This window comes from Schistocerca americana, chromosome 5 (genome assembly GCF_021461395.2).
Source record: "Schistocerca americana isolate TAMUIC-IGC-003095 chromosome 5, iqSchAmer2.1, whole genome shotgun sequence".
Lineage (NCBI taxonomy): Eukaryota > Metazoa > Arthropoda > Insecta > Orthoptera > Acrididae > Schistocerca > Schistocerca americana.
This window is the reverse complement of record NC_060123.1, coordinates 57,292,806-57,308,529: the sequence shown is the minus strand read 5'-3', so window position 1 is coordinate 57,308,529 and position 15,724 is coordinate 57,292,806. Positions and strand designations below refer to the sequence as shown.

Genomic DNA, 15,724 nt, shown 5'->3' with positions numbered 1-15,724 from the left:
AGTTTGTCCAACACAAAAAGATCCCTGTGGTGAAACTGATTTTTTGAAATCATCTATAGCAGGGATGATCCAAGTTCTATGTGACACTCACAGACTGAGTTCTATGTGACACTCAGTAGCGTTAAAAGAGATTTATGTTCATTGGTTACGTGGTGCAATGTCTACAGTAAGACCTCCACGGGCTGAAGGTTCTGGGTTCTAATCCCATTAAGTGCCTTGTTTATTAAATCTTTATAAAAAAGACCAATTATTTTTTAATCAATTAATTGGCTTAGATGTAATTTTTTATTTCTATTCCTACGTCAAATTTTAATATCATGCGAATTTTTTCACATGCTTCCATTTTTTCTTTATACCATTCTTTTTCCACTTGGAATTTTTGAGAACGTGAATTTAATTATATTTATCTATTATAATATTCAAATATTTAAAAATCTCTATTGGTTAAATAACAAATGACAAAATAATCTATTTATATTGACTGTGCTATAGTGTCAAAAATGTATTTTTCATTACAAGATTTACTTTTTTTCGGATGGTAATTTTCACACAAATGTTTAAAAACATTGCACTACGGACAAAATAAGAGAGATGGAGATTTAAATGAAAGAAGGAAAAATAAGAGTAAATGAAGAATCTGCTGTGATGATTAAAATGATGTGACAAAGGAGTAGAAATATAAAATTACATTTAAACCAATTAATTGAATGAAATTAATGCTCAAAGTAATTTCAATAAAAATTTTAGTGCCTGACAAGATTTGAACCCATGACATTTTCCACATCAAAGCTTTACCCTATCCATTACCCTACACAACCTGTCAATATGATGCTACTATTTAAATGTTATTGAGTGTCAAGCAAGATTCCAAAATATTTTTCATTGATCAACTAAAAAAGAGGGCCTACCAGAGAGAATGGCTGCAGGGGGTCCAGCTGGGACATTAGCCTACATCACAGTATAGACAGTTTCAAAAAGACAGTCCCACCACTGGGGATCTCTCCTTGTGTGAAAAAATAAGAGAGATCTGAACAGTAGCAAGTTAAATGACTGAAATATGAGTAAAATTAACACTACTGAATGAGTGAGTGAGTGAAATTTTCCTATTTTCTTTTCAAATGTATTTATGTGTAACATTTACAATTTCAAAAATACACCACCTGCTAAGTGAAGCACTTAGAAGATATGGCTTGTTGTCAATTACTTTCATATACATACACGAGATCAGCAGGTGCGCAAATAATTGGAGTTCTGTTTCTCTGTGGCAAGTAGACTGGCCACTAGAGTGTTTTAGTGATGGTTATGTTTAGTGTTGTTACTACAAAGCAGTGGGATATATAAATGGGCATGAACTGTATCAGATTTTGGAGAACCTCTGAGAAGGACACACATCTGGTAAAATCGTGTAATATCCAGACTTATGGGGCATTCATATGTGACAGTTGCCCTATGTTGGACTGGATGGGAACATGAAGGCAGGCATACATACCATCAAAGTCTCAATCGATCACATCTAACTACCACATGGGTAAATCACCATATTGTGTACCGAACACACCGCAAATCCTTCTCATCTATGCCTGCCATCCTTGAACGAGTAATGGACGCCCTGCAACATTCCAGACCTTTAAATATGTCTGCTTGTGTCTGTATATGTGTGGATGGATGGATGGGTGTGTGTGCGCGCGCGTATATACCCGTCCTTTTTTCCCCCTAAGGTAAGTCTTTCCGCTCCCGGGATTGGAATGACTCCTTACCCTCTCCCTTAAAACCCACTTCCTTTCGTCTTTCCCTCTCCTTCCCTCTTTCCTGATGAGGCAACAGTTTGTTGCGAAAGCTTGAATTTTGTGTGTATGTATGTGTCTGTGTTTCTATCGACCTGCCAGCGCTTTCGTATGGTAAGTCACATCATCTTTGTTTTTAAATATATAGCATATTAATTAATTACAGATGTAGCTCAGACACGATTAAATAAATAAAAATGGTATGGGGAGACATTGGGGTGCGATTTCAGGGCATAACGGTGATTGAAGGAATTCTGAAGAAAGAGTAAGTCAAGGACATCTTGCTTCCTCATGTTGCCTCTCACACGACATCATAGTGCCTTTTTCAACAGGACACTGCTCCTCCATAGATGGCATGTGTGTCTATGAACTGTCTGTATGATAAGTGTGCTGTGGACAGCAAGATCTCAGCATCTGTCCCAATAAATCATGTGGGACCAGTTCAGATGTCAACACACATCTCAGTGCCATTCCTCAAGATATCAATGACCAGTTACAACAGTTTAACAACTTGCCTCTGAAGAGGATACAATGGCTCGTAAGTCCTACTCAACTGAACTGGTGCACGCATCCAGGCCAGAGAGCAGGTGCAATGTTATATGGGTAAATAGTCAATGAATGAATGAGGTACAGTTTAAGAACTGAGTACAATGTGTGGCTTTGGATACGATATGTGGTTATTTACAAGTATATCCAGCTTTGGTTTCAGAATACAGCTGTCTGACAGTTGGAAACAATGCAGAAAAAGGACATAAATCAATTAATTACGAATATTTAGAAGATTTACTCATTGTAATGTAGTTGTAGAGTTTTCTGAGTGCAAGAGAGATTCTTACTTGCAAAGGCTGCAAATGCAATAGGGGAAGTAGTGGGGTGAGAGATCTTTCACAGACAAAATACACCTGCCCTACAAAGATATTTGGTAATTTTAACACTAAGGTTCCGCTAAGCAAGAACTGTTTTAAACATCAACCATATTTACCAGATTAGGCATCCTCCGACTGCCACATATTCTTGTACCTAAAGGACTTTGTGGTTGCATAAACACTTACCAGAGCTTGATAAAGATTTCCAACTGGTGCAAAGATTGGCAATTTGCTTTAAATGTTCAGAAATTTAGAACTGTGCACTTCGCAAAACCCAAAAAACATCGTACATTAAGACTACAATATCAATGGGCCACAATAGAAATCAGTCAACACACAGTATAATAAAACACTGACATCACGTGAAAGTCCATTAATAAAAGTCTTAAGACTCAGTATTAACTGTGAAATCTAACAATATCCTACCTCCTTGCATATAAACATTTAAGCAGTCATTCTTCTCACATCCCATACACAAATGGAAACTACAGAATACCTATAGGTGGTACAATGGGAAGAACCTTTGAGTAATGTAGTTCACAATGGTTTGCCGAGTATGAATATATTGTGTTCAGACTACAACTAGCATACTTGGCATCTGTCTGCAATAGCACATAATATGGGTTGCCAGATCATGGTCACAGTGGTAGTATGGAATACATACATAGTCACCATCATAGGATAGCTTGGATGGGCTATTATATAATAATAATAATAATAATACCCAATTTACCTGTCAGAAATCTGATAATAGAATAACATGCCAGTTGTAGCCTGCAAGATTTGATGATGATAGGCAAAGAAAGATAACACTACAGTGTATGTGCCATGAAAACAGTCCACATCAGACTATGTACAACACTGTAACGTCTAACACAATCAAAGGAGATAAAGATGACAGTTGTCCAGCACTGTAGATACCCTGTTCAGCATAGCAAATGACCCTTTTGTATCAATTCATTCCCTTATACATCACTGTGGCCGGTTAACATGTACTTATGTACTACAGCAAACTGTAAATATCACACTAAAATTAGGCCATTTCTCTGAATGGGAGCTGGAAATCACACAAATTGAGTCATCTCTCTTTGAAAGTGAACCAAAATTGCACTCAAATTATGCCACTTCTCTTTGGATGTGTGCTGGTATGCTAATAAAGCGGACAGGTTTTGTACCACGTTCTCCAATGATAACTAGAAAACATTGTAGAGGGCTGAAATGATGGTCAGCCACATTATGATCAACTCTGGAAAGGGACACACGTGTGTTTTTGAGAGTGCTATGTACCTCACAGCACGAGGTCAGTATTTTTCTTTGAAACTGCATTTAAAGTATTGTTCAAGTGTAGAGCATGAGGAATTTCTTAGTCGCAAATGATTCAATGGCTCTGTGGGTGTGTGGTATGCAATACTGGCTGGTAATTTAGGGGCCTGTGTTTGAATTCCGTTGCTACTTATACTTTTCTACTTCATTTTATTATATTCCTCGAATCACTAACAATTAATTATAAAATCTGATTACATTAAACAGTTCATAAATTCAACACAGTTAAGAATACTGTCTGTGCAAGTCAAAAGGAGGTAAAATGATAGTAAAAAAAAAAAGTGAGTACACAAGGAAATTTAGTACGAAAGTTTTTTTTTTCATAGCAGGTACCAAAACAATGAAGGTGGCATTTTCCATTTTTGTTGAATTAATTTTATTTGTTCACGTCAAGTTCAGCCTTCTAGGCAATTCTAAAGCGATTGTGCGTTTCTGCAAGAGAAAATTATGCCTTACATATAGAAATGCCAGCCTCTCTCTAAATTTGTGTTTTTTTTATTCATTTTGGCTAAAAGTGCTGGTTTGACAGCTTGACATTTACGAAGCTAACAAGACAGCATTTGTGAACCAAAACGAAAAGGAAACAAATCTAAAGATGCTGACATTTAATTATGTAAGTCATATTGCAGAACTATATCATCACTTGGAGTGGCCTAGAAGGTCCAAACTAGCCGTGAACAAATTAAATCAATACAGCAAAAGTGGAAAATGACACATTTTAGTACGAAAGTGTTTCCAGTAGATGATTGGCTAAAGAGGCTCTTTACAAGTAGATCTTAGGAGGAAAAAGTATGATTTAAAGAGTCAGTCAGATCTTGTACAAATGTAAATCTAAAAACAAGTGTGGGTGGGACAAGGCTCACTGATTTGGAACAAACAGTGTTTAATAGTAGAAGGTAAAGGTCACTTTCAAGTTCCTGTAATATTTTGCCTGATGGTTATAGGAAAATGTAAATTACCCTAAAAATGTTTTCGCATAGATTACGAGGAAAATTTGAGATACAGACACAGGACATGAGCAGTTGCCTTACGATTACGAGCATGGACTCAAACTCAGGATTTGGTTGCCTGAGTTTAATTACCACTGGTTTCATAACTGTTTTCTTCTTTTCCTGTATTTCTCAGAATGTTAAACGCGTAATTATAATGTTTAGTTATACTTAAAACAGTTCAATAAATATATGCAAAATTAATATATTCAATATAGTTATAGTTATAATTACTACAGGCCCCAAAATGTCACAAAGCAATGGCAATGGTGAAATTCTGCAAGAGCCACCACTGAAAACCGTATTCCCGTAGGAACCAACTGTCACAATATGATAAACACATTTGTCAGACCCTGACCACTCTTCCCAGATGCTAATATTGTAACCTTTTATGTTGGCGAGGCATAACAACACTTCCTCTGAAAGGTCTTTGCCAACTGAACTTCATATAACACTGACCATAACACCGACCTTGCCAATTGCTCAAGAGTGTGCTACAATTTTTATCACTTATTTCTGGTACTGTTCAATACATCTTTCATCTAGTAGAATCACTGTTGCTAACTTCAGAAACATTTAATGTACATACTGTCATTAAAAATAGTTTTGTCTAACCTCTCTGAGGAACATCCAGTGCTACTTTCACTTCAGAAGACGTCTCCTAACAGCTGGTCTAATATTCTGTTAGCAGTGCATTTTACCAATTATGTACCAATGGAGAACTGTACCAAAGGCTTCCTTGAAAAGTGAAGAAATAAGCTATCAACACTGGTTCCCTGTTAATAATAAATAGAGGGAGCTCTAACACACAACCAGAAGATTTCTATACAGATGTTTGTCAGCTGATAATGAAGCAGTGTTATGTGAGTAAAACACATCTTACATAATCCTAAGACAGCAGTAGTAAAATTCCATGAATAATTTATGATTTTTCTTAAATTCTGGAAAAGTACCTTTTTTCACTTACACCACTGTAGCTCCAAATTCATACAGTAACTTCTGCTATATGGTGGGCCACCACTACTGTACAGTATAGCATATAATATGTTCTCCTTTAGGTACAGTCATCTTCACTATCAAGTGACATTAGTTGCTTTTCCGTTTTCAAGTATCTTTATATCTGCTACTTTTGTGTGAGTATAAAAAATGAATGGAGGTAGCAGAAAAGGAGAGAAGTAAAAAGACTGAGTGTGTTTGTGGAACAGAGGGATGTGTAGTGCTGGAATGGGAACATGGAAGGAGCTAGACAGGTGAGACAATGACTAATGAAGGTTGAGGCCAGGAGTAGGATATACTGCAGGAAGCATTCCAACCAATGCAATTCAGATAAGCTGGTGTTGGTGTGAAGGATTCAAATGGCATAGGCTGTGAAGCAATCATTGAAATGACGACTCATGTTGGGCAGCAGTGGCCATTCGTGCGGACAGACAGATTGTTGGTTGTCATGCCCACGTAGAATGCAGTACAGTGGTTGCAGCTTAGCTTGTAGATCACACTACTTGACTGGTTTCACAAGTAGCCCTGCCTTTGATGGGATAAGTGATGTTTATGACTGGACTGGAGTAGGTGGTCCAGTCCGGTCACAATCACCACCTAGCCTATCAAAGGCAGGGCTCCCTGTGAAACCTGTCGTGTGATCTACAAGCTAAGCTGCAACCACTGTGCTGCATTCTACGTGGGCATTACAACCAACAACCTATCTGTCCGCACGAATAAACACTGATGAACTGTGGCAAAAATACAAGTGGACCACCCTGTTGCTGAGCACACCACCCAACACGACGTTCTTCATTTCAATGACTGCTTTACAGCCTATGCCGTCTGTATTCTCCTCACCAACAGCAGCTTTTCTAAATTGCACAGATGGGAATTCTCCCTGTAATATATCCTATGTTCCCATAACCCTCCTGGCCTCAACCTTCATTAGCCACTGTCCCATCTAGCTCCTTCCCTGTTCTCATTCCAGAACTACACAGCTCTGTTCCACCTACACATGCAGTCTTTTTACTTCTTTCCTTTTCCATTACGATCTCCCCCCACCCTCACTCTCCATCTAACGTCCTGGTTGCACCTAGCTGCTAGCTGTCCTAACATCTCCCCACCCATCCCTGCATGATCCCGCAGCAGCAATTTATTGCTCCTCATCCTTACCCTCCTACCCCTCTCCCTTCCCACCTCAGCCTCTTCCTTACCCGCACCCAATACAAAGTGGAACATGTACTCACTGTGTTTAAAAAATAAAACCAAGGAAATCGTTAAAATTAGAAGAAGACTAAATGACTAGCAAGTGCAACTTCAAGATAGGAAATGCAATTCCAAGATTTTGGAACTTTTATCTTCCCCCCTCAAAGAAGAAAGTGGGATTGGTTAAGAAAGGATGAAAAGGAGGGTCAGATCACTAAGATCGTAAGTTAGTGGGGATCTAACTGTTGTGAGGGCATGGAGAAACACAGAAGTGAAGAAGAGGATGTCAAAGAGTGGAAGTCCATGGGGTCAACTTCAGTTCACAGACAAACTTTTGCCAGAATACCCCTTCTAAAACAGGTTTGAGGTGATGTCCTCCACTGACTTTGAGAAAAAATCCACTGTGCTTTGCCCCTCTGACTGAAGCAATCCCCTCGCCTTTGTCAAGTTCTGGGCAGCCACGGAGCAGGGAAGTGCTAATAGTTATAAGTTGCTAAAAACCTTAAAATTCGCTGAAGTAGTGTGGCACAGCTTGCATAAAAGACATGATCTATTAAAATAACAACATCAAAGTGTCATTTTTATAATTTTATTACTCTGCACCTAGTTTCAAACTAACCATCATCTGGTGGAACTTTAATGTTGACATGAGCATTAAATTTGATGTTAACTTTATATTCCAGACATTTCTTGGTAAAAAGTATGCTCTCAATGTATTTTTCCGATTTCAGTCTAAGCCCTTGGTACGTCAATATTGCACTTCTACCTCGGTCAAGCATAGCCCATAAAATCTTTTTAAAATTGTACAGCATAAATGACATTTCCTTTTTAACTCTAAATGCTTAGAATATCAACCTATAAAAGATTACATTTGTTTCAACATAAAAGTTCTGAGAGACTGACAGGTTAGTTTCAAATTAGTCACACAGTAATGAAATAAAAACTTTTAACATGATGGTATGTGTATTTTATGTGGAAATGTAGCTAAAAACATTAGGCATATGATGACCCCTTTAACTGTGAAAGAAATGAGTCAAAGCAAATCCCCCTAGAAAGGACGAGACCAACGCAGAAGCAATGAACTTGTTTCTGGAAACTAGTGGCTTGCTAAATTTCATTTATAGATTATCTGCACTTGCAGCATTGTGCCGGAGACTGACTATACTAGGGAGCAGCAAAAAGCAGCTGCTGGAAGGGATAGATCAGTTCTCCCAAACTTCGTCTTCCCCCATTTGTGACCAACAATGAGAAACCTTTGACAAAGTCTGGCATAGTCTCTAACTGTAAGATCACATTGCTGCCAACATCACTTCTGCCACAAGTACCATCAACTTAGCACAGAGTACTAAATGGACACCTATCGTTAATAGGATATATGTGGCAATACTGCACTTCATTCATACTGCTGCTGGCACAGCTTTGCACCTTTGTTGCTCCCACTCTCCAGCATTCGTTTTGCATTGCGTGGAAGTGTACACAGCAGTAACTTCAATTGGGCAGTACTGCTTATTTTGTTTGCATAAAATGTCTTCAAGATCCTAAAGACAATGCCAGAAGAGATGAAATCCTATCAGCACTACAAATCGCAACAGCAAAGTTGTGTGCTGTTTCACTATGACCCGTACAGAGAATAGTTGCAGAAGCATGGACAATGGAAATTTGTGATCAAGAAATGGTGTTTCAATAACCAAGAAAGGATATTAGAGGAAGAAGAACTTTACTGCATCAGAATTTTACGACTGTGGCAAATACCCAACAAGGAAAATGGTAGCATATCTTTTAAATGACAAGACTGCTTTCACAGAGGTCACCACTCCAGTGGAAGAATTCTAAAAGTCTTAGGGATTCAGGTACAGAAAGTGCACCAGTGGAAGACACAGTCTGATGGAAGGATCTGATATTGTAGCATCTAGGGCTATTTTTCTGGGAAAAATGTACATCATGAAATAAAATCATCACCCTTATCACACTTGTTCTGATGAGACTTGGCTCAATCAAAAACATGCCAGAAAGCTCATCTGGCAGTTTTTTTGAAAGGCAATGGTTGGTTAAAAGTACTGGCTGGCAAAGGAAAAAGGCTTATTGTCTGTCATGCAGGATCTTTCTGAATATGATTTAATCGTAAGTGCAAAGCTAATACAAGGTGTGATCAAAGAGTCACGAGAATCTTTTAATGTCACGGGCTTTGTGCATCTGATTTTCAAAACTTTTTTTTATCTTATTGGTACAAATGGTCTTGATGTATGTTTACATTTTAAGCCATTTTGAATATTTAGTTTATTGTTTATAGTCAGAAAGGTTATAAGTGTGAGTACTCAGCAAATTTTTTACTTACAGAAATTTTGCTTGAAAAATGGAATAAAGTGCAGCAGTGCATATGAAATTTTGACTGTGGTATCTGGCAAATCTACTTTGAGTATGACACAGAGTTTATGAGCAGTATAAACATTTCGAAGAGGATCAAAGAAGACAAAGGCGAAGACGATGAGCATCCTGGACTATCTAGCACATCAATTACTGACAAAAATGTGGTAGGAGTAAAGAAAATGGTTCTGAAAGAATGCAGAATCTCAATCAGAGGGGTTGCTATGATGTAAAGTTTGTACCAAAATTGTTGAATTTTGACCAAAAACAATGATGCGTAGACATCACTCAGAAACTGCTGAATGAAGTTTACTAAGATTGAGAACTTCTAGGGAAGTGAAACATGGTACATGGGTATGACACTGAAACCAAGGCCCAAAAAAAAATTTAACAAGTTTGCTCACCAGTGAAGATTCCTCTCACTGTTTGCTTTCGATTACAATCTCACAGTGCATCATAAGTTCCTGCCTTAATGTCATTTAGTTAATAATTAATACAATCTGAAAGTTGTGCACTGTTTGTGTGAAGCAATTTGAAGAAAATGACCAGAACTGTGGCCAAACTACACATGGAAATTGCATCACGATAATGCTCCTGCTCGCACCTCACCTCTTATCTCTGAGACTGTGAGAACCATGAAAGCGCACAGTTTTGCCAGTATTGATGATGTAAAAAACAGAAAATCCAATGATCATCAAGAAGCGTAGAATAATTATTTGTTTAAACGATGGGTTTTAAGTTTATTACGTGGTTCAGAAGAGGATTGCATGATCGTCATGGATAGCAGCAGTTATCATTCAAGACAAAAAAGTTCACTGAAAGCATTGTCATTGCTACAAACTATTTTTAGGCAAGTGAGTTTCAGAACAAGACAATTAAACAACAATAATTTGCATTACACGTTACACTTTTTGTTCCTCACACATTCCAAACCTGTGAACACCTCTCTCTCTCTCTCTCTCTCTCTCTCTCTCTCTCTCTCTCACACACACACACACACACACACACACACACACACACACACACACACACACACACACACACCTCCCCCAAATTTATCAATACAAGGCACAACAGTCACCAAACACTACGACCTGTGCTGGCACATTTGTTGATGTTACTTGCGGAATTCGTAAGTCCCATTTTTTCTGCTTTGTGCCCATGTTAAAGATAACTTGTGAAGTTAAGGAATGCTTGAATATCCACATAAACAAAACAGAAATACCTTTACAATTTAAGAGATGAGCAGTAATAATGTATTTGGCTGTAATGAACCTTCTAAATCACGAGACATTAATATGACGAGTCTGCTCTTACACTAAAGTATTATTTGAACATTTTCTTGACATCTGCTTATAAATAAAAGAGAAATTAATAATTAACACTTTATGTAAAGATGTGTGGTATTAAAATATTGCTAGTTAACTGTCAATGAATTTAAAACAAAACCCAAGTCCTCACATCTCCTAGAATGCAGTCTCACTTACATTTTTGGAACTGAGATGGTTGAAACCAAGTGGAAAGTAGGAAAATTTTCCAAAATGTGTGGAATGTATAGATATATTTCACTCCTCAGCAGTTGGAGTGTTTATAGCAACAAGGTGTAAGACTATGTCTCCTGAGATACAAAATGAATAAAATTGTCAACTCTTACAGAAAAAGAGAAGCTCAGGGGAGACTTACTGCACAACATGAGAAGGTAAGTCTTTTCCTCCCATCCCATGTGGTAAGTCTCCCATGAACTGCAGTTCTGTTGACTTTCCTGTAGTCTACTCCTTTTCCTAGACTTCTCCAGTCCTTTTCGTTCACCCCTCTTCCTTCCCCTTCAACAATTTTGCAGAACGAGCCACTGGCTCCGAAAGCTTGCCAATTACAACCGTCTTGTGTGTGTGTGTGTGTGTGTGTGTGTGTTTTGCCACTGCTTGGTGAGTAGATGTTTTTATCTTTTCAATTTAATTATTTTGTCAATTACAGTTTATATTGAATGCACTTTCCCTAGATCGCAGTTGTGGAGAATCTCTTTTACAGCACATAGTACCTTACAGGAAATACCACCCTTATAGAGAGAAAATCTAGCCCCACACAGCTTTTTGCATACAGGTGAATAATAGATTTCACTTTCCTAGATACTATACCTAATCTTATTCATGGTTCACAATGCAGAATAGAACTACCGCAAGTGAGAATGCTAAGGGTTTGGTTGAATAAAAGCTCAGGACTCAGTTCATTCCTTCAAATGATCAAAAGTTGTGATCTGTGAACAGGCAACACATTTCTGCATTTGTGATAATTTGGTCTCGCAACTACCCATCGCAGCTGCCAGAGGAATTGGGTTGAAAAAAAAAAAAAAAAAAAAAAAAAAAAACCATTTTCCTGTCACACGCCAGTACCTGGCTGCAAGTCTTCAACTATATCTCTTGCTTCTTTTCACTATACCTTTGAGGACTGTAGATGGATGCAACCTCCTCTTCGTTCCGAAGTACGTAACTGTTGCTCCTATCTGTTTATCTTTAGTCAACTGCAGTACCCTTAGCTGGTGATTGGACAACCCGCTGTTGCTGGCACTGATATACAGCCAACTTGTTCCATAGCTCATCACTTCCTCCCATCTCCCACAAAACTCAAAGAGGCCTTCAGCTGTGGGCTTTCTTTTCAGCAGACATAGCTGTACTCGAGGACACAACAAATCAGAATTCTGTCTGTTAGATGTAGAGTCTCCCACGAATCTAAAGATAGTGTCCACAGCAAAGAGAAAGAATCCATACAGTCAAAGAATAGTGGTAAGCTTTTGGAGCTCCTCAGGTTTAGATATTTGAAAGTAATGTAAGATGAACATGTAAATCAGTGGCAAGGAAGCCAATGGAAAATTATTCCTTCAGGATTTTGGAATACTTATCAAGTAGCATGACACCAGAAATCAATTAAATTCAGCGACATGCAACACAGCCTATTTGAAAGCTTAACAGTGACGCTCAGGAATGTGAAATGGGAATGTCATAGATATTTATTTAAACACCATGATCTTACCTTCAAATACTGTTTAGGTCTACATAGCAGCTCATTTCAAATATGACTACACTCCATCACATTATCATTAATTTGCATCTGTAGTTATGTTATGTTTCCTTGAGGTCTTCATAACGAAAACGTATTTGGGAGGAGAGGTGAAGGGTTGGATGGCAGGGTTCACTTCTATCAGTGGTGCTAATTTATTATGGTATTTCACTTTTATTGTTATTAATTGCTTTAATCATTCTGATATAAACTTGAAGATGATACAGATGACAGGTGCACCCCATCTTTTTCACTGTTGAAACAACTTAAAGGCCGAATTTGAACACCCATAACCACATTCATCATCACTGACATTCAAGTACCCATAATTTCACTTCTAAATGAAGTTTGCAGATGAACACAGAAGAAGCAGATTTGGCCAGTGGTACATTTACTCTATAAAATTTCAACCAGCAAATTTGATGAAATTTCCTACACCATTAATTCCAGACTCAGTACTACATAAGAACTAAAACAGAATTTATTTGGAAACAATTTGCATGTAGCATGCACCCGCACAGTAATACACTGCACCTGACAAGAGAAATATGGTCCAAACCCATACTAACCACACTTGTTTATATGACTGCATCATCTTCACAAACTTAGTTCACTTTTGGTTTCCTGCAAGGAGGATCACTTTTAATACTACAGAGTGCGAAAGTGGCAACTGAGATGGGTAGGCCAGTTCTCCCACCACTTATCTTTCCTCAGTTTCTGAGTGCCAATGAGAAGCTTATGGCTTAGTCCTGCTCCATCCACAACTCACACTACCGCCTCAGTGTCATTTTTGCCACTGGTGTCACGCAGGTGATGTCATAAGAAGCAACAGCTATCAAACAAACACTTACTGCTAACAGTGTTTATGTGACAATAATGTGCTCTGTTCATGCTGTAGCGAGGCTTTGCAACTTCCTTGCTACCCACTCTCCAGCATTTGCTGTTATCTGAGCTGCATGAAATTTATGTATGCAAAGAGGGCAGTGATTTTCATTGGGTAGTACTGCTGCTTATGCTTGCAAGTTAAAAAGATGACAATTCAAAGCCACACAGAGACAAAAATGATATAAAAATTTCTTCATGGTCCTAAAGACAATGCCAAAAGGGACGAAATCTTATCGGCACCACAGACCGCAACAGCAAAGGCATGTGCTGTTTCACTACAAACTGTACAGAGAATAGTTGCAGAAGCACGGACAAAGAAAACCTGTGGTCAAGAAATGAAGTTTCAATCTCTGAGAAAAGATATTAGTGGAAGAAAAATTGTCACTGATTCGGGCGATTTCTGGAAAGATGTTCTTTGTCGTTCTGCATCAGAATTTTATCACTGTGGTGAGTAGCTTAAAAGACAAATGGTAACATATGTTTTAAATGACAAGACTGCTTTCACAGGGGCCACCATTTCAATGGAAGAATTCTGAAATCTTTGGGATTTAGATACAGAAAATGAAATGATGGAAGATCCCGAGGGAGATATCCAGTATTTTAGCACCTAGGGCTACTTTTCCAAGAAAACTGTGCATCAGGCAGGGGAAGGCAGGGGGGAATCGTTAGTCTATTATATATCTTTGGGAAACCTGACTCAATCAAAATTGCACCAGGAAGCACATCTGGTAGGATTTGAAAGGCAATGGTAGGTTGAAAGCACCGACTGGCAAAGGAAGTAGGCTTATTCTGTCTCATGCAGGATTGTCCAAGTATGGTTTTATCAAAAGCACAAAACTAATATTGACATCCCATAAATCCACTGATCATGAAAAAATGAATAGTGATGTACGTAAAACACTGTTTTTAGAGTCATTACTTAGTTTAGAAGAGGGTTGTGCGAGTGTCATGATTAAAGTATTTTCATTCAACAAAAAGGAGAAAATTCCTAATTCAAGTACAAATAAGGAAGAACTGCATATTGGCTAGAAGAGAAAAGTATTTCAGGCTGCACCAAAAGTGGAGATGTTGCAGGAATTTGGGCACTAGAAGCATCCTTATAATCAATATTATTGAGAGCGCTTAGCAGCATAAAAGGGACTCATAGTTGTGTCTGCTCCCTTACCACTGTTAATTAAATCCCATAGAAAATGTGACAGCCCTAGTGAACAGAGAGGTAGTGCAAAGGGAATGCACATTAAGACTGAAAGATGTGCAGGAGTTATTTCAGGAAGCAATCGATTTTGCAATGGAAGACAGAATTACGTGTGTACACCATGCTGAAGATCTGCAAGAAAATGACTTTCTTAAAGGAAGGCATCCAAGAAAGTTCAGTGAATGCATTGCCACTGCTCCAGATGAGTCATCAAACAGTTAAGTCTTCAGAACAAAACCTTCAAATAGCTCTAACTGCAGTAAATGTTGTAATTGTTTGTCCTTCCCCTCCCTAAAGCTGTGACTACTGTTCCCCCTCTCCACTCGATTTTGTAGTCTTCCCTTTTCTCCTTGCCCCAAAGTCATAAATATGAAATGGAACAACTGCCAAGCATACACTGCCTGAGCTAGCACGTTTGCCGGTTTTACTTGCAGGAACAGAAGATTCACATTTTCTGCTTCGTACTGCGGTTAAAACTTAAATGCAAAGTTAAGTAATGATCAAATGTTTACATACTCAAAACAAAGATAACTGTATAATTTAACAGCAATAATGTATTTGTCTGTAACATACCTTCTAAAACACGCAAGAATACATTAATATGGAGAGGCCGCTGTTTCTTTACAGCATTTTCAAATGCATGGTTTCACAGCTATAATAAATTATTTAAAGTTAAGACACTGACCATGTCCGATTCTAAAATCATTATTGCAATGTGCTACCTACCAATCTCAGGTGTATCATATCATTTACAAGGTAGTGCCATGTAATGAACTGATCATAGACAGCATTGTCTGATGGCACAGTTTGCTGAAATCCGCTTGACACATATGGGACGGAGGCTTTTAACTTGTGCCGACTGAGGTGTGCAATGAGAACACAAATGGGGGCAGCAGGCAGAAAAGGTGGAGAATTGGCCTTCTACAACTTACCCCTTCAGCTGCCACTTTTGTAGCTTCCTACTATAATAACCAAACACTCAAGTGTAAGAAAGAGGGCAGTCTACATACTATATGCTGAAACGATACCAGAGCATGAACACACAAGTTAGCATGATCTACTCATCATATTGTGTATGAA

At 38.2% G+C, this 15,724-nt stretch overlaps 1 protein-coding gene across 1 annotated transcript in view; it reads right to left on the bottom strand.

The window, feature by feature from the left end:
- The window catches only part of LOC124615787 (28S ribosomal protein S11, mitochondrial), a 68,166-nt gene that overhangs the window by 23,806 nt on the left and 28,636 nt on the right, over positions 1-15,724 (bottom strand). The window lies entirely within an intron of this gene.